General features: G+C 47.9%; 1 protein-coding gene and 1 pseudogene across 2 annotated transcripts in view; one reads left to right on the forward strand and one right to left on the reverse strand.

The window, feature by feature from the left end:
• GADL1 (glutamate decarboxylase like 1) overlaps positions 1–18,959 on the reverse strand; it is a 604,742-nt gene that overhangs the window by 533,760 nt on the left and 52,023 nt on the right. The window lies entirely within an intron of this gene.
• On the forward strand, positions 15,692–17,684 carry LOC134928706 (WD repeat-containing protein 82-like; annotated as a pseudogene).

Genomic DNA, 18,959 nt, shown 5'->3' on the forward strand with positions numbered 1-18,959 from the left:
TATCACAGCAGTCATCCTGCTGCAAAGCGGATAACTGAGGCCTTGGCATCCTGGGTGGTGAGAAACGTGGTTCCGGTATCCATCATTACTGCAGAGGCAACTAGAGACTTGTTGGAGGTACTGTGTCCCCGGTACCAAATACCATCTAGGTTCCATTTCTCTAGGCAGGCGATACCGAAAATGTACACAGACCTCAGAAAAAGAGTCACCAGTGTCCTAAAAAATGCAGCTGTACCCAATGTCCACTTAACCACGGACATGTGGACAAGTGGAGCAGGGCAGGGTCAGGACTATATGACTGTGACAGCCCACTGGGTAGATGTATGGACTCCCGCCGCAAGAACAGCAGCGGCGGCACCAGTAGCAGCATCTCGCAAACGCCAACTCTTTCCTAGGCAGGCTACGCTTTGTATCACCGGTTTCCAGAATACGCACACAGCTGAAAACCTCTTACGGCAACTGAGGAAGATCATCGCGGAATGGCTTACCCCAATTGGACTCTCCTGTGGATTTGTGGCATCGGACAACGCCAGCAATATTGTGTGTGCATTAAATCTGGGCAAATTCCAGCACGTCCCATGTTTTGCACATACCTTGAATTTGGTGGTGCAGAATTTTTTAAAAAACGACAGGGGCGTGCAAGAGATGCTGTCGGTGGCCAGAAGAATTGCGGGACACTTTCGGCGTACAGGCACCACGTACAGAAGACTGGAGCAACACCAAAAACGCCTGAACCTGCCCTGCCATCATCTGAAGCAAGAAGTGGTAACGAGGTGGAATTCAACCCTATATATGCTTCAGAGGTTGGAGGAGCAGCAAAAGGCCATTCAAGCCTATACAATTCAGCACGATATAGGAGGTGGAATGCACCTGTCTCAAGCGCAGTGGAGAATGATTTCAACGTTGTGCAAGGTTCTGCTGCCCTTTGAACTTGCCACACGTGAAGTCAGTTCAGACACTGCCAGCCTGAGTCAGGTCATTCCCCTCATCAGGCTTTTGCAGAAGAAGCTGGAGACATTGAAGGAGGAGCTAACACGGAGCGATTCCGCTAGGCATGTGGGACTTGTGGATGGAGCCCTTAATTCGCTTAACAAAGATTCACGGGTGGTCAATCTGTTGAAATCAGAGCACTACATTTTGGCCACCGTGCTCGATCCTAGATTTAAAACCTACCTTGGATCTCTCTTTCCGGCAGACACAAGTCTGCTGGGGTTCAAAGACCTGCTGGTGAGAAAATTGTCAAGTCAAGCGGAACGCGACCTGTCAACATCTCCTCCTTCACATTCTCCCGCAACTGGGGGTGCGAGGAAAAGGCTCAGAATTCCGAGCCCACCCGCTGGCGGTGATGCAGGGCAGTCTGGAGCGATTGCTGATGCTGACATCTGGTCCGGACTGAAGGACCTGTCAACGATTACGGACATGTCGTCTACTGTCACTGCATATGATTCTCTCCCCATTGAAAGAATGGTGGAGGATTATATGAGTGACCGCATCCAAGTAGGCCCGTCACACAGTCCGTACTTATACTGGCAGGAAAAAGAGGCAATTTGGAGGCCCTTGCACAAACTGGCTTTATTCTACCTAAGTTGCCCTCCCACAAGTGTGTACTCCGAAAGAGTGTTTAGTGCCGCCGCTCACCTTGTCAGCAATCGGCGAACGAGGTTACTTCCAGAAAATGTGGAGAAGATGATGTTCATTAAAATGAATTATAATCAATTCCTCCGTGGAGACATTGACCAGCAGCAATTGCCTCCACAAAGTACACAGGGAGCTGAGATGGTGGATTCCAGTGGGGACGAATTGATAATCTGTGAGGAGGGGGATGTACACGGTGATATATCGGAGGATGATGATGAGGTGGACATCTTGCCTCTGTAGAGCCAGTTTGTGCAAGGAGAGATTAATTGCTTCTTTTTTGGTGGGGGTCCAAACCAACCCGTCATTTCAGTCACAGTCGTGTGGCAGACCCTGTCACTGAAATGATGGGTTGGTTAAAGTGTGCATGTCCTGTTTATACAACATAAGGGTGGGTTGGAGGGCCCAAGGACAATTCCATCTTGCACCTCTTTTTTCTTTAATTTTTCTTTGCGTCATGTGCTGTTTGGGGAGTGTTTTTTGGAAGGGCCATCCTGCGTGACACTGCAGTGCCACTCCTAGATGGGCCAGGTGTTTGTGTCGGCCACTAGGGTCGCTTATCTTACTCACACAGCTACCTCATTGCGCCGCTTTTTTTCTTCTTTGCGTCATGTGCTGTTTGGGGAGTGTTTTTTGGAAGGGCCATCCTGCGTGACACTGCAGTGCCACTCCTAGATGGGCCCGGTGTTTGTGTCGGCCACTAGGGTCGCTTATCTTACTCACACAGCTACCTCATTGCGCCTCTTTTTTTCTTTGCGTCATGTGCTGTTTGGGGAGTGTTTTTTGGAAGGGCCATCCTGCGTGACACTGCAGTGCCACTCCTAGATGGGCCCGGTGTTTGTGTCGGCCACTAGGGTCGCTTAGCTTAGTCATCCAGCGACCTCGGTGCAAATTTTAGGACTAAAAATAATATTGTGAGGTGTGAGGTATTCAGAATATACTGAAAATGAGTGGAAATTATGGTTTTGGAGGTTAATAATACTTTGGGATCAAAATGACCCCCAAATTCTATGATTTAAGCTGTTTTTTAGTGTTTTTTTAAAAAAACACCCGAATCCAAAACACACCCGAATCCGACAAAAAAAATTCGGTGAGGTTTTGCCAAAACGCGGTCGAACCCAAAACACGGCCGCGAAACCGAACCCAAAACCAAAACACAAAACCCGAAAAATTTCAAGTGCACATCTCTAGTATATTGTAATGTGTCTAAAGTGTTAACATATCATTAAAATAAATCTGTAAACACAATATCCCCCATCTTTAATTTTGTTTTCATGCATATTTTTTTTTTGTAGGATGAATGGATATTACAGTGTTGATTGCGCTGCCAAGGTAATGTGATCTATACTCAGTAGTGTAATATGCTACAGTGCCCCTGGTGGCCAAAAATACTGTATGTTGAGCAATCAAATAAATTATTTGCATATCATACTGTGCACAACAAAGCATTGTTTTAGCCTCTTGGAATTAAGGGGGTTATTCAGAGTTGTTAGCAAACCAAAACAGTTAGCACTTGGGCAAAACCATGCTGCACTTCAGGTGGGGCAGATGTAACATGTGCAGAGAGAGTTAGATTTGCAGTGGCACACCTGGTGGTGGTGGTTCTGGGTACCTAGAACCCCCCACCCCCCGACAGACCAAATCTTTATTCATAGTGCATTCCGTGGCTGCGATTTAAGCCCCACTCACAAGGCATTAGCCTCCTCCCCCTTTTAAAAGACCCGCAAATTGCAGGTTATGCAGCAGATTGTTCCTGCGGCTCCCTCTGATCTCCACCTTCCACCATCCACTATCCAAGAGTCCCTGCTGCTTCCAGAGATGAATCTCGTTAATGGTTGCTTCAACTGTTTGGCTGTCTTCCTGGAGGCACTTGTACAGTATGTGCTCAATAAAAGAGTAGATTATTTCAATTATAGTCTATACATATCTAGTTCCCCATCCAGTATAATGTTAATGTTAAAAATATACTGTATACTGTACCATACTTGCCTACCTGACCCTCTCCATGAGGGAGAAAATGCTCTGTTCCTGGACTTTCCTGGTAATGTATGATTGGCATCACCTGTGGTGAAACACCTTTCTTATCAATTAACTAGCTCACCACAGGTGATGGCAATCATACATTACCAGGAAAGTCCAGGAACAGAGCATTTTCTCCCTCATGGAGAGGGTCAGGTAGGCAAGTATGTACTGTACATATGGGTTGGGTATGTGTGTCCGGCTTTGAGATGCCTGGTCGGGGGGGGGGGGGGGGGGGGGAGCGCAATGAAGCTCCTTGCGGGCTCGCCATTCTGTGGGCTCGGTGGCGAGCTGCGCTCACCACAGGTTCTATTGTTAGGGGACGGGATCCCGGCGTCGGTATTGTGCCTAATATATAGTATATGTATATATATCATACTTGCCTACCTGACCCTCTCCATGAGGGAGAAAATGCTCTGTTCCTGGACTTTCCTGGTAATGTATGATTGCCATCACCTGTGGTGAAACACCTTTCTTATCAATTAACTAGCTCACCACAGGTGATGGCAATCATACATTACCAGGAAAGTCCAGGAACAGAGCATTTTCTCCCTCATGAAAAGGGTCAGGTAGGCAAGTATGATATATATATATATATATATATATATATAAAATACATAATACAATATAGTATATATACATATACACACACACCAGTTTACAGTTTAACAGACCTGCATATACTCGGTCGCCTCAGTTTCCACCTCCATGCTTGGCTCCACCAATTTCTGGAACACCCCTCCCCCACCTCATGCAAGTCCTGCATTTGCCCCTGATTTGGGTGGTGTATGTTCAAACTGATATCTAAATTGCAGTGTAAAAATTAAGCAGCCAGAACTTACCATGATCAGAAACAATATACTGTAGCCCACCCAAATCTAACTCTCCCTGCACATGTTACATCTGCCCCACCTGCAGTGCAACATGGTTTTCTCAATCGCAAATTTTTTTGGTTTGCTATCAACTCTGAATAACCCCCTACATTTTGAAATTAAATTATACCTCTCCAGGAATGACACAATGCTCTTCTTCTGGACTTTTCTCTTAATGTATGATTGCTGGCACTTGTGTTGGACAGGTTAATGGATATGAAAGGTGTTTCAGCACAGGTGATGGCAATCATAAATGAAGAGGGAAGTCCAGGAGCAGAGCATTCTGTCCCTCCTGGAGAGGGTCATGTTGGGAGGTATGAATGAAATGGATTTTCAAAATAATTACAACAGTGGTTCCTAAACTCTGTCCTTAAGGCACCTTAACAGTGCAGGTTTTGAAGATATCCATGGCTCAGCACAGATGGTTAAATCAAATTGACTGAGGTACTAATTAAGTCACTTGTGGACAAGCATGGATATACTTAAAACCTTGTCCATTAGAGTGCCTTGAAGACAGAGTTTGGGAACCTCCATACTACAGCATAATGGTTGTCATTCCGAGTTGTTCGCTCGCTGACGATTTTCGCAGTGCAGCGATTAGGTTAAAAAATGGCAAAAATGCGCATGCGCATAGTACGCAGCGCGCATGCGCTAAGTACTTTCACACAAAACTTTGTAGATTTACACAAGCTCGAGCAACGTTTTTTCATCGCTCGAGTGATCGTAGTGTGATTGACAGGAAGTGGGTGTTTCTGGGCGGAAACTGGCCGTTTTCAAGGAGTGTGCTAAAAATTGCAGGCGTGCCAGGTAAAAACGCAGGAGTGGCTGGAGAAACGGGGGAGTGGCTGGCCGGACGCTGGGCGTGTTTGTGACGTCAAACCAGGAACTAAACAGTCTGCAGTGATCGCAGTCTAGGAGTAGGTCTGGAGCTACTCAGAAACTGCAGGGAATTATTTAGTAGCAGTTCTGCTAATCTTTCGTTCGCTATTCTGCTAAGCTAAGATACACTCCCAGAGGGCGGCGGCCTAGCGTTAGCAATGCTGCTAAAAGCAGCTAGCGAGCGAACAACTCGGAATGAGGGCCAATGTTCCCTTTTGAGCAGTGTCCAATAATACTGCAATGGAGCACACAGCAAGAATGATGGAAAAACTGTTACATATCTATATACCATTCAAAACTGAAATAGTTCAAAGTTAATAGGTGAAGATGCCCTACATTTATAAAAATTGCACTGGCAGTTTACATAACTGTCTGCCAAAAAAACAACAAATTATTTTTTGTTGTCACAATTTGCATTTATTATCTGATAACTGCAACCTCTTTTCCCTCTTGTCCCTTTTTCTGGTGTGCACGCTGTAAAAGATCCCACATGGGGGGCACCAGCCAAAATCTTGCCTAGGGCATTATATTGGTCAGGGTCGGCATTGCTCTTATTACATCAAGAATAACCATTACTATTGCTAGAGTTTCATTTCAGGAAAACTCTCAAAAACCTGGGGCCCTGACATTAACCCATGATCTGTCTTTAGGGCCCATAGCCTTATTGGTGGATAGAATATGATTTATGCCATAAAGATTGTGACAGATTGTAGGATTCTATACATAAGGTGTTTTCAGGACAACTTGAAGACTAGTAGCTCTTAATATCCAAAGCACCAATTATGTTTTTTTGTGGTGTCCTACACTAGCTATATCAAGAGTGTCTGTAAAGAATAACCTTACAACCTGCACATCATAGGAGTCCTCCTAGGGGGTAATTAAGAGTTGATCGCAGCAGCAAATTTGTTAGCAGTTGGGAAAAACCATGTGCACTGCAGGGGGGGGGGGGGGGGGGGTCAGATATAACATTTGCAGAGAGAGTTAGATTTGGCTGGGTTATATTGTTTCTGTGCAGGGTAATTACTAGTGATGAGCGCCTGAAATTTTTCGGGTTTTGTGTTTTGGTTTTGGGTTCGGTTCCGCGGCCGTGTTTTGGGTTCGACCGCGTTTTGGCAAAACCTCACCGAATTTTTTTTGTCGGATTCGGGTGTGTTTTGGATTCGGGTGTTTTTTTCAAAAAACCCTAAAAAACAGCTTAAATCATAGAATTTGGGGGTCATTTTGATCCCATAATATTATTAACCTCAAAAACCATAATTTCCACTCATTTTCAGTCTATTCTGAATACCTCACACCTCACAATATTATTTTTAGTCCTAAAATTTGCACCGAGGTCGCTGGATGACTAAGCTAAGCGACCCTAGTGGCCGACACAAACACCTGGCCCATCTAGGAGTGGCACTGCAGTGTCACGCAGGATGTCCCTTCCAAAAAACCCTCCCCAAACAGCACATGACGCAAAGAAAAAAAGAGGCGCAATGAGGTAGCTGTGTGAGTAAGATTAGCGACCCTAGTGGCCGACACAAACACCGGGCCCATTTAGGAGTGGCACTGCAGTGTCACGCAGGATGTCCCTTCCAAAAAACCCTCCCCAAACAGCACATGACGCAAAGAAAAAAAGAGGCGCAATGAGGTAGCTGTGTGAGTAAGATTAGCGACCCTAGTGGCCGACACAAACACCGGGCCCATCTAGGAGTGGCACTGCAGTGTCACGTAGGATGTCCCTTCCAAAAAACCCTCCCCAAACAGCACATGACGCAAAGAAAAAAAGAGGCGCAATGAGGTAGCTGTGTGAGTAAGATTAGCGACCCTAGTGGCCGACACAAACACCGGGCCCATCTAGGAGTGGCACTGCAGTGTCACGCAGGATGTCCCTTCCAAAAAACCCTCCCCAAACAGCACATGACGCAAAGAAAAAAAGAGGCGCAATGAGGTAGCTGTGTGAGTAAGATTAGCGACCGTAGTGGCCGACACAAACACCGGGCCCATTTAGGAGTGGCACTGCAGTGTCACGCAGGATGTCCCTTCCAAAAAACCCTCCCCAAACAGCACATGACGCAAAGAAGTAGCTGTGTGAGTAAGATTAGCGACCCTAGTGGCCGACACAAACACCGGGCCCATCTAGGAGTGGCACTGCAGTGTCACGCAGGATGGCCCTTCCAAAAAACCCTCCCCAAACAGCACATGACGCAAAGAAAAAAAGAGGCGCAATGAGGTAGCTGACTGTGTGAGTAAGATAAGCGACCCTAGTGGCCGACACAAACACCGGGCCCATTTAGGAGTGGCACTGCAGTGTCACGCAGGATGTCCCTTCCAAAAAACCCTCCCCAAACAGCACATGACGCAAAGAAAAATAAAAGAAAAAAGAGGTGCAAGATGGAATTGTCCTTGGGCCCTCCCACCCACCCTTATGTTGTATAAACAAAACAGGACATGCACACTTTAACCAACCCATCATTTCAGTGACAGGGTCTGCCACACGACTGTGACTGATATGACGGGTTGGTTTGGACCCCCCCCCAAAAAAGAAGCAATTAATCTCTCCTTGCACAAACTGGCTCTACAGAGGCAAGATGTCCACCTCATCATCATCCTCCGATATATCACCGTGTACATCCCCCTCCTCACAGATTATCAATTCGTCCCCACTGGAATCCACCATCTCAGCTCCCTGTGTACTTTGTGGAGGCAATTGCTGCTGGTCAATGTCTCCGCGGAGGAATTGATTATAATTCATTTTAATGAACATCATCTTCTCCACATTTTCTGGATGTAACCTCGTACGCCGATTGCTGACAAGGTGAGCGGCGGCACTAAACACTCTTTCGGAGTACACACTTGTGGGAGGGCAACTTAGGTAGAATAAAGCCAGTTTGTGCAAGGGCCTCCAAATTGCCTCTTTTTCCTGCCAGTATAAGTATGGACTGTGTGACGTGCCTACTTGGATGCGGTCACTCATATAATCCTCCACCATTCTTTCAATGGTGAGAGAATCATATGCAGTGACAGTAGACGACATGTCCGTAATCGTTGTCAGGTCCTTCAGTCCGGACCAGATGTCAGCATCAGCAGTCGCTCCAGACTGCCCTGCATCACCGCCAGCGGGTGGGCTCGGAATTCTGAGCCTTTTCCTCGCACCCCCAGTTGCGGGAGAATGTGAAGGAGGAGATGTTGACAGGTCGCGTTCCGCTTGACTTGACAATTTTCTCACCAGCAGGTCTTTCAACCCCAGCAGACTTGTGTCTGCCGGAAAGAGAGATCCAAGGTAGGCTTTAAATCTAGGATCGAGCATGGTGGCCAAAATGTAGTGCTCTGATTTCAACAGATTGACCACCCGTGAATCCTTGTTAAGCGAATTAAGGGCTCCATCCACAAGTCCCACATGCCTAGCGGAATCGCTCCGTGTTAGCTCCTCCTTCAATGTCTCCAGCTTCTTCTGCAAAAGCCTGATGAGGGGAATGACCTGACTCAGGCTGGCAGTGTCTGAACTGACTTCACGTGTGGCAAGTTCAAAGGGCAGCAGAACCTTGCACAACGTTGAAATCATTCTCCACTGCGCTTGAGACAGGTGCATTCCACCTCCTATATCGTGCTCAATTGTATAGGCTTGAATGGCCTTTTGCTGCTCCTCCAACCTCTGAAGCATATAGAGGGTTGAATTCCACCTCGGTACCACTTCTTGCTTCAGATGATGGCAGGGCAGGTTCAGTAGTTTTTGGTGGTGCTCCAGTCTTCTGTACGTGGTGCCTGTACGCCGAAAGTGTCCCGCAATTCTTCTGGCCACCGACAGCATCTCTTGCACGCCCCTGTCGTTTTTTAAATAATTCTGCACCACCAAATTCAAGGTATGTGCAAAACATGGGACGTGCTGGAATTTGCCCATATTTAATGCACACACAATATTGCTGGCGTTGTCCGATGCCACAAATCCACAGGAGAGTCCAATTGGGGTAAGCCATTCCGCGATGATCTTCCTCAGTTGCCGTAAGAGGTTTTCAGCTGTGTGCGTATTCTGGAAAGCGGTGATACAAAGCGTAGCCTGCCTAGGAAAGAGTTGGCGTTTGCGAGATGCTGCTACTGGTGCCGCCGCTGCTGTTCTTGCGGCGGGAGTCCATACATCTACCCAGTGGGCTGTCACAGTCATATAGTCCTGACCCTGCCCTGCTCCACTTGTCCACATGTCCGTGGTTAAGTGGACATTGGGTACAGCTGCATTTTTTAGGACACTGGTGACTCTTTTTCTGAGGTCTGTGTACATTTTCGGTATCGCCTGCCTAGAGAAATGGAACCTAGATGGTATTTGGTACCGGGGACACAGTACCTCCAACAAGTCTCTAGTTGGCTCTGCAGTAATGATGGATACCGGAACCACGTTTCTCACCACCCAGGATGCCAAGGCCTCAGTTATCCGCTTTGCAGTAGGATGACTGCTGTGATATTTCATCTTCCTCGCAAAGGACTGTTGGACAGTCAATTGCTTGGTGGAAGTAGTAAAAGTGGTCTTACGACTTCCCCTCTGGGATGACCATCGACTCCCAGCAGCAACAACAGCAGCGCCAGCAGCAGTAGGCGTTACACGCAAGGATGCATCGGAGGAATCCCAGGCAGGAGAGGAATCATCAGAATTGCCAGTGACATGGCCTGCAGGACTATTGGCATTCCTGGGGAAGGAGGAAATTGACACTGAGGGAGTTGGTGGGGTGGTTTGCGTGAGCTTGGTTACAAGAGGAAGGGATTTACTGGTCAGTGGACTGCTTCCGCTGTCACCCAAAGTTTTTGAACTTGTCACTGACTTATTATGAATGCGCTGCAGGTGACGTATAAGGGAGGATGTTCCGAGGTGGTTAACGTCCTTACCCCTACTTATTACAGCTTGACAAAGGGAACACACGGCTTGACACCTGTTGTCCGCATTTCTGTTGAAATACCTCCACACCGAAGAGCTGATTTTTTTGGTATTTTCACCAGGCATGTCAACGGCCATATTCCTCCCACGGACAACAGGTGTCTCCCCGGGTGCCTGACTTAAACAAACCACCTCACCATCAGAATCCTCCTGGTCAATTTCCTCCCCAGCGCCAGCAACACCCATATCCTCCTCATCCTGGTGTACTTCAACACTGACATCTTCAATCTGACTATCAGGAACTGGACTGCGGGTGCTCCTTCCAGCACTTGCAGGGGGCGTGCAAATGGTGGAAGGCGCATGCTCTTCACGTCCAGTGTTGGGAAGGTCAGGCATCGCAACCGACACAATTGGACTCTCCTTGTGGATTTGGGATTTCGAAGAATGCACAGTTCTTTGCGGTGCTTCTGCTTTTGCCAGCTTGAGTCTTTTCATTTTTCTAGCGAGAGGCTGAGTGCCTCCATCCTCATGTGAAGCTGAACCACTAGCCATGAACATAGGCCAGGGCCTCAGCCGTTCCTTGCCACTCCGTGTGGTAAATGGCATATTGGCAAGTTTACGCTTCTCCTCCGACAATTTTATTTTAGGTTTTGGAGTCCTTTTTTTACTGATATTTGGTGTTTTGGATTTGACATGCTCTGTACTATGACATTGGGCATCGGCCTTGGCAGACGACGTTGCTGGCATTTCATCGTCTCGGCCATGACTAGTGGCAGCAGCTTCAGCACGAGGTGGAAGTGGATCTTGATCTTTCCCTAATTTTGGAACCTCAACATTTTTGTTCTCCATATTTTAATAGGCACAACTAAAAGGCACCTCAGGTAAACAATGGAGATGGATGGATACTAGTATACAATTATGGACGGACTGCCGAGTGCCGACACAGAGGTAGCTACAGCCGTGGACTACCGTACTGTACTGTGTCTGCTGCTAATATAGACTGGTTGATAAAGAGATGTAGTAGTATGTATGTATAAAGAAGAAAGAAAAAAAACCACGGGTAGGTGGTATACAATTATGGACGGACTGCCGAGTGCCGACACAGAGGTAGCTACAGCCGTGAACTACCGTACTGTACTGTGTCTGCTGCTAATATAGACTGGTTGATAAAGAGATGTAGTAGTATGTATGTATAAAGAAGAAAGAAAAAAAAACCACGGGTAGGTGGTATACAATTATGGACGGACTGCCGAGTGCCGACACAGAGGTAGCTACAGCCGTGGACTACCGTACTGTACTGTGTCTGCTGCTAATATAGACTGGTTGATAAAGAGATGTAGTAGTATGTATGTATAAAGAAGAAAGAAAAAAAAACCACGGGTAGGTGGTATACAATTATGGATGGACTGCCGAGTGCCGACACAGAGGTAGCTACAGCCGTGAACTACCGTACTGTGTCTGCTGCGACTGGATGATAAATAATGATATAAAAAATATATATATATCACTACTGCAGCCGGACAGGTATATATTATATAATGACGGACCTGCTGGACACTGTCTGTCAGCAGAATGAGTTTTTTATAGAATAAAAAAAAAAAACACCACACAAGTGAAGTCACACGACGAGTGTTTAACTTTTTCAGGCAATCACAATATAGTATACTACTAACTATACTGGTGGTCAGTGTGGTCAGGTCACTGGTCAGTCACACTGGCAGTGGCACTCCTGCAGCAAAAGTGTGCACTGTTTAATTTTAATATAATATGTACTCCTGGCTCCTGCTATAACCTATAACTGGCACTGCAGTGCTCCCCAGTCTCCCCCACAATTATAAGCTGTGTGAGCTGAGCACAGTCAGATATATATACATAGATGATGCAGCACACTGGGCTGAGCAGTGCACACAGATATGGTATGTGACTGAGTCACTGTGTGTATCGTTTTTTTCAGGCAGAGAACGGATATATTAAATAAAACTGCACTGTCTGGTGGTCACTGTGGTCAGTCACTAGTAAACTCTGCACTCTCTACACTTCTGCAGTACTCCTAAACTCCAGTAAATCAGGTCAATCTCTCTCTCTCTCTCTCTTCTAATCTAAATGGAGAGGACGCCAGCCACGTCCTCTCCCTATCAATCTCAATGCACGTGTGAAAATGGCGGCGACGCGCGGCTCCTTATATAGAATCCGAGTCTCGCGAGAATCCGACAGCGTCATGATGACGTTCGGGCGCGCTCGGGTTAACCGAGCAAGGCGGGAGGATCCGAGTCTGCTCGGACCCGTGAAAAAAACCATGAAGTTCGGGCGGGTTCGGATTCAGAGAAACCGAACCCGCTCATCTCTAGTAATTACTGGCTGCTTTATTTTTACACTGCAATTTAGATTTCAGTTTGAACACACCCTACCCAAATCGAACTCTCTCTGCACATGTTATATCTGCCACCCTGCAGTGCACATGGTTTTGCCCAACTGCTAACAAATTTCCTGCTGCGATCAACTCAAGTTGATCGCAGCAGGACATTTTTTAGCAGTTGGGCAAAACCATGTGCACTGCAGGGGAGGCAGATATAACATTTGCAGAGAGAGTTAGATTTGGGTGGGTTCAGAGGCGTCGGAATGGGGGGGGGGGCAAGGGGGCAGCTCGCTCCCCCCAAAACTTGAGAGAGGCGCCATCCAGTCCACCCGGACCCGCAGCCACCAGCTTCAGCGCTGCCCGCGCTGTATTAGCAGCGGTGAGTCCGGCACTGCTTGTACACAGCAAGCAGCGCTGAAGCTGCCTTCCCCGTGCGCTCCGCCCCCCACCTCGTTCCTGCAGCGTCTGAGCGCGGGCGGGAGGCGCCAACTCGAGCCGCTGGTCACTGCTGTCCCCGTGTGCCGGCCTCTGGGAACCCGAGCTCAGTCACCCCCAGCCACCAGCCCCAGGGGTGCGTACCAGTCACCACAAAGTGCCTGACAGCCAGGAGAGGGCCAGTGTGAGGAATCTTATTACTGCTCAGGCCATTCCCTGTGCCCCCATATCTGTACCCCAACATCCCCCTCTCTCTGTGCCCCAATACCTCCACCTTTCTGTGTGCCCAAACACTTTCCCTCTTCCTGTGCCCCAACACCTCCTCCAACTCCCTGTGCCCCAACACCTCCCCTCTTTCCCTGTGCCCCCATATCCTGCCCCCACTGTGCCCCATCACCTCACCCGTGCTCCAATAACCCCCCATCCTCAGCCCCCCCCCCTCCCATTACCTCAGGTGCACCCCCCTATCCCCTGTATACCTGCACCCAGCGGTGCATTGGGGCGCCGGGATGCCGGGACAGTCCACTGGTCGGCCGCCCCCCCCTGCTAACTCCAGCGGCCGTGCTCCCCCCACGCTCTGGCCGGTTCATATATACACGGCTGCTGCTGCCGTGATCAGAGCTTTTGCACATGCAAGCAGGAAGCCATGGCAATGAAGCGTGCTGCTGGAGCCATGCAAGCCCGAGCCACAGCAATGAAGCGTGCTGCTGGAGATGTGGAATTAAAGCCGGAACAGCAGCAATGAAGAGTGCTGCCGTCACCGTAATGACCAGGGGCAGCCAGGGCACTGACTGAGTGGCCAGAGCTGTCCAAACCAGGGCACCTCTGTAAGTGCTCTGAAGCACCCAGGGCTAAATGTACTAGCCTGCAAGCTGCCAGAGGTATTTTTAAAACGGCATGCTTATGTATTCAGTGGGCCAAGACTTACAGTACAGTATGGTGCAATATGTATATAATGTGCTTTGCCTGGTGCAATGTGTACAACGTGCTCTTCCTGGTGCAATGTGTATAATGTGCAATGTGTACAGTATAATGGCCCTCATTCCGAGTTGATCGCTCGCTGCCGTTTTTCGCAGCATAGCGATCAGGCTAAATATTGTATGTTCTGCGCATGCGTATGGGCCGCAGGGCGCACGCGACAAGTAATTTCACACAAAACTATGCAATTTTCCACAGGGGCGAGCAACGCTTTTCAGTCGCTCTACTGCTCGGTGAGTGATTGACAGGAAGTGGGTGTTTCTGGGCGGAAACTGGCCGCTTTCCGGGAGTGTGCTAAAAAACGCAGGCGTGTCAGGCTAAAACGCAGGAGTGGCTGGAGAAACGGGGGAGTGGCTGGCCGAATGCAGGGCGTGTTTGTGATGTCAAACCAGGGACTAAACAGTCTGCAGTGATCGCAATCTAGGAGTAGGTCTGGAGCTACTCAGAAACTGCAGGAAAAGATTTTCGAGCAATTCTGCTAATGTTTCGTTCGCACTTAGGCTAAGCTAAGATACACTCCCAGAGGCAGGCGGCTTAGCATTTGCACTGCTGCTAAAAGCAGCTAGCGAGCGATCAACTCGGAGGGCCAATGTGCTTTACCTGGTGCAATGTGTAATAATGTGCTCTGCCTGGCGCAAAGTGTACAATGTGCTCTTCCGGGTGCAATGTGTATAATGTACTTTACCTGGTGCAATGTGTAATAATGTGCTCTGCCTGGCGCAAAGTGTATAACGTGCTCTGCCTGGCGCAAAGTGTATAACGTGCTCTGCCTGGCACGGGTGGTATTCATGTGACCGGTGGTCGGGAGACCGACAGTCACATGACCTCCTCCACCATCCCGACGGCTCACTATCCCGATGGTCGGCATGCCGACCAACAGAGACTATTCCCACTAGTGGGTGTCCACGACACCCATAGAGTGGGAATAGAACCCATGGCGACCGCAGGTCGCCACCGAGCCCGCAAAGGGCTTGCTGCACTCGCCCCTCCCCGCAGGGATCCCGGCATCGGTATGCTGCCGGGATCCTGGCATCGGTATGCTGCCGGGATCCCGGCGTCGGTAAGCTGACCGGCGGTCTCCTGACCGCCGGTCAGCCGAACTACACCCGCCTGGCACAACGTGTATAACATGCTCTACCTAGTGCAATGTGTATAATATGCTTTACCTGGTGCAATGTATATAATGTGATCTGCCTGGCGCAAAGTGTATAATGGACTCTGCCTGGCGCAAAGTGTATAACGTGCTCTTCCTGGTGCAATGTGTACAGTATAATGTGCTTTACCTGGTGCAATGTGTATAACGTGCTCTGCCTGGCGCAAAGTGTGTACCGTGCTCTACCTGGCGCAATATGTATAACATGCTCTACCTGTTGCAGTGTGTATAGGAGGTTCTACATGGTGCAGTGTGTATAAGCAGCACTACTGTGTGGTGTATTGTGAATTGGCACTATTATGTGGCCACACCCTTCCCCATGAAGCGCACTTTACATACATGCCTGTTTTCAGGCCTTCTGAGCAGTGATCCCGCCCACTTGACAGACTCCCCCCCCCCCCCCAACAGACCCCACTCCTATTAGGGCTGGTTTTAGATCCCAATCCGCCCCTGCCTGCACCCCCATATTCTGTGGCCCTTCTGCATCGGGGCGCATCACCCTACCCCCTGGGGCAGCCATGAAGCTGACCGACAACGTGCTGCACAGCTTCCGGGTTGCAAAGATTTTCCGCGAGAACTCCGATAAGATCAACTGCTTTGACTTCAGTCCTGGCGGGGAGACAGTCATTTCCAGCTGCGACGACGACTCCATCGTGCTGTACGACTACCAGGAGGGCAAGCCCAAGAGGACACTGTACAGCAAGAAGTACTGTGTGGATCTCATCCGATACACACATGCAGCAAATACCGTAGTTTATAGCTCCAATAAAATTGATGATACCATCTCTCTTCATGATAATAAATATCAATAATATAAAGACCTTTGACAAAGCTGCCTGGAGCAGTGAAACGCGTTAGGTTGAGACCTTGTGTGGACTTTTGCTGACCAGCACCACCATTGCACCACCATCTACAGGCAGGACCCTGCACTTCATTTGTCTCCGTGAATCAGGACTCCACATTGGCACTGCCATCGCCTACCATTTTCTATAGGAGAACCCACTCATTGGAACACGGAGCATCCATTGAACTGTGAACCAGGACTCCAACTATTGCTGCCGTTGCTACATGAATTTGCATCTATGGGAGCCTCTTTAAACGGAACACAGACTTGGTAACCACATCCAATTGGATGAATTATTATACACTTGGTCCTTATTCATGACTGTATTTGTGCTGGTTATATATATGCCATTTGGTGCCATTGCATATTAATTGGTGCTAGTATTAATTAGGTCTCAAAGCCCACCAAAGATCCAATAGTGAGATATAGATTTTATATATATTCATTTCAGATTGATACTTTTTTATTTGTATAAGCTTTTTTTAAATTATTATTAAATACACATTTGCTTAGATCTCATTGTGTCAATTAGCGCTGTATATATTTTTCCTCTCTCATGATAATAAATATAGCCGTTACTTCCCGGCCACAATAAAAGGGCCGTTGCGTTATCTATGTCTCCGGTGGACGATGCGTTTATTTCTGGGTCCTTGGATAAAACTATCCGCCTGTGGGACCTCCGGTCTCCCAACTGTCAGGGTCTGATGCACTTACAGGGGAAACTAGTGTGCTCATTTGACCCAAAGGGTCTTATTTTTGCTGCAGGAATTAATTCCTGCAACAAAAATCTGTATGATCTTCGCTCTTTTGATAAGGGTCCATTTGCCACCTCTAAGATGAACTGTGGGGGTCATTCCGAGTTGATCGCTAGCTAAAAATGTTTGCAGCGATTAAGTGGAAAAATGGCACTTCTGCGCATGCGTATGCGTCGCAATGCGCACGCACGAAGTACTCTCACAACAGCCAATGTAGTTTCACACAAAGTCGAGCGAAGCTTTTCAGTTGCAATGGCCGCCGCAGAGTGATTGATAGGAAAGGGGCGTTTCTGGGTGTCAACTCACCATTTTCAGGGAGTGTTCGGAAAAACGCAGGCGTGCCAGGAAAAATGCAGGCGTGGCTGGGAGAACGCAGGGTGTGTTTGTGACTTCAAATCCGGAACTGAATAGTCTGATGTGATCGCAAGCGCTGAGTAGATCTGGAGCTACTCTGAAACGGCACAATTTTTTTTTGCTGCCGCTCTGCGATGCATTTGTTCGTACTTCTGCTAAGCTAAGATACACTCCCAATGGGTGGCGGCTTAACATTTGCACGGCTGCTAAATACTGCTAGCGAGTGAACAACTCGGAATGACCCCCTATGACCGCACCTGCGAATGGACGTCACTCAAATTTAGCAATGATGGAAAATTAATTCTTCTCTCTACCAATGGCGGCTTCCTGAGGCTGGTTGATGCATTTAAAGGGGGTTATAACAACAGTAAAACGGTCACACTAGAAGCTTCTTTCACCCCGGATTCTCAGTTCATTATAATCGGGTTGGAAGATGGCAAGATCCATGTATGTAATGGAGAGAGCAGCATTAAAGTGTCCGTACTGGATGTCAAGCACACCGGATCCATCACCTGCTTACAATTCAATCCCAAGTTCATGACCTTTGCATTGCATTGAGGAAGCAGTAGGAAGATGAACAATGAGGAGGAGGCACTTAACTAGCAGATGTGTATAATGGGCTCTACCAGGCGTAATGTATATATGGGCTCTATCTGGCGTAATGTGTAATATGCGTAATGGGCTCTACCAGGCGTAATGTGTAATGGGCTCTACGAGGCGTAATGTGTATAATGGGCTCTACCAGGTGTAATGTGTAACGTGTAATGGGCTCTACCAGGCGTAATGTGTAACATGTGTAATGGGCTCTTCCAGGCGTAATGTGTAACATGTGTAATGGGCTCTACCAGGCGTAATGTGTATAATGGGCTCTACCAGGCATATTGTGTATAATGAGCTCTACCAGGTGTAATGTGTATAATGAACTCCACTTAGCATAATGTGTATAATGGGCTCTACCTGGCATAATGTGTATAAGGGGCTCTACCAGGTGTAATGTGTACAAGGAGCCACTCCCAGCTGCTCCATAGAGTTCCATACAGGTGCAAGAGACCTGTCTAAAGTGGCCTGGAGCTAGGGGCGCCAAACTGAGATTTTATCTTGCCCCCCCCCCCCAACCAAAAATGTTCTGACGCCCCTGGGTGGGTTATTTTGTTTCTGTGCAGGGTAAATACTGGCTGCTTTATTTTTACACTGCAATTTAGATTTCAGTTTGAATACACCCCACCCAAATTTAACTCTCTCTGCACATGTTATATCTGCCCCCCCTGCAGTGCAAATGGTTTTGCCCAATTGCTAACAAAATTGCTGCTGCGATCAACTCAGAATTAGGCCCCTAGTGTGAGTATACCCATACCTCCCAACATGACCCTCTCCAGGTGGGACAAAATGCTCTTCTTCTGGACTTTTCTCTTAATTTATCATTGCTGGCACTTTTTTTGAACAGGTTAATGGATAAGAAAGGTGTTTCAGCACAGGTGATGGAAATCATAAATTAAGAGGGAAGTCCAGGAGCAGAGCATTCTGTCCCTCCTGGAGAGGGTCATGTTGTGAGGTATGTATACCTGTCTTCTACTGATATATTCAATAAGGGTTATCCCTAAAGCAGGCATTACCAACCTCGGTCCTCAAGGCACACTAACAGTCCAGGTTTTAGTGATATCCATGCTTGAGCACAGGTGATTTAATTAGTACCTCAGTTATTTTGATTTAACCACCTGTGCTGAAGTCTGGATATCACTAAAATTTGAACTGTAAGTATGCCTTGAGGACTGAGGTTGGGAATGCTGCCCTAAATGCAGGGTCGGACTGGCCCACAGGGGTACAGGGGAAACC

This window comes from Pseudophryne corroboree, chromosome 5 (genome assembly GCF_028390025.1).
Source record: "Pseudophryne corroboree isolate aPseCor3 chromosome 5, aPseCor3.hap2, whole genome shotgun sequence".
NCBI classification, from domain to species: Eukaryota; Metazoa; Chordata; class Amphibia; order Anura; family Myobatrachidae; genus Pseudophryne; species Pseudophryne corroboree.